The following is a 1,650-nucleotide window of genomic DNA, read 5'->3' as shown; positions in this document are numbered from 1 at the left end:
AATCAAGGTACTGGCTGGGCTGCGCTCTCATCCGGAGTCCAGGGTCCTCTTCCAAGCTCATGTGGGGTTGGCAGAATTCAGTTCCTTAAGGGATAGGGCTGAGGTCCCCGTTTCCTTGCTGGCTATTGGCTGCAGAGTCACTCTCAGCTCCTATAGGCCGCCCTCAGGTCCCAGCCATCCCGCAGGTCCCATTTCCCTCACACCCTAATTCCAGTACATCCCCAAGTCCTGCCTACCCTATCATCAGAGCAGATCCAGAATCAACAGTCTGACACCCCCCCATCTCCTCCTGGCCCCAGCCTCCGGCATCTCCCCCTGGACTATGGTAGCAGCCTCCTCACTGGCCTCCCTGCCTCCACCTTCACTGCCCTGCAGCCCATTCTCAACTTCCCAGACAGAAGGGGCCTGTTAAAACATAGGTCTGATCCCTTCCTACCCAAACTCAGATCCCTCCTGTGGGCTCTGATAATAAAACCAATGTTCTCACCATGACCTACACGGCCCTACATGGCCCAGCCCCATTACACACATCCTACCCTCTCCCCTCACTCTCTCCACCCCTGCCACACTGACTCCATGCTGGTGCTCACACACACCAGGCTCACTCCCGCCTGGGTGCCCTGTAGACAGCCATGAGATGCCCCCATCCTCCCTTCAGGCCCCTGGTCAGCGAGACCTCCCCTGAGCTTGTTCAAAAGCACAGTCCGTGTTTCTAATAGGGTTAAACATCCACTTACCATGAGACCCAACAATCCTACTCCTGAGTATCTACGCAAGGGAAATGACAACCTATATTCACACGAAAACCTGTACACGTAGTCTCTGACTTACAACTAGGTTCCTTCCAACAACTCTGTTGTAAGTTGATCCTAATGTAAGTGGAATGGCTCTTTTTTTTTTTTTTAGTTTTAGTTATTCTTGCCTTTTATTATCAGTATTTTTATAAATCATAACACTGAACATCTACGAGTGAACATCTGAGAATGATAACATCAGCAAATTACACACTGCAACAGTGTATGTAGTACGTATTACTAAAAATAAGATGCACCTAAATAAATAACTAGATGGTCATAAGTGCCCTTTGTCGTAACTTCAATACGTGGTAAGTCAGGGACTGCCTGGACGGGAATGCTCACAGTAGCGTTATTTGTAATAGCCAAAAAGTGGAAACAACCCAAACGTCCATCGATGGGTCAAATGGATAAAAATTATGCTACAGTCACACAATGGAATACTACTCAGCAATAAATAGGAACGAATTACTGGTACACGCAACAATGTGGATAAATCTCACGTGTAGTATGCTAATGAAAGAAGCCAGACGTTTACTTTGAAAGAAGCCAGACGTTTACTTTGTGATTTCATTTGTATGAACTCTAGAAAAGACAAATTTAGGAAAAATCATCGGTGGTTTCTCAGGTGGGGAGTGGGGTGGGCGTTGGGATTGATGCAAGGGGGTATGAAGGAAATTTAGGGGGGTATAGAAATGTTCTATAACTTGTTTGTAACGGTGGATACACAGACACGTAAAATATCAAAACTCATGGAACTATATACCCAAATGGGTCAATTTTTTCCTATCTCAATTATACCTCAGTAAAAATGAAAAAACCTGTGTTCTTTCATTCCCCTTTCCTGCTTTGGTTT

The sequence above is a fragment of the Elephas maximus genome, chromosome 25, assembly GCF_024166365.1.
Source record: "Elephas maximus indicus isolate mEleMax1 chromosome 25, mEleMax1 primary haplotype, whole genome shotgun sequence".
In the NCBI taxonomy this organism is placed as follows: domain Eukaryota; kingdom Metazoa; phylum Chordata; class Mammalia; order Proboscidea; family Elephantidae; genus Elephas; species Elephas maximus.
This window is presented reverse-complemented; position numbering follows the sequence as displayed.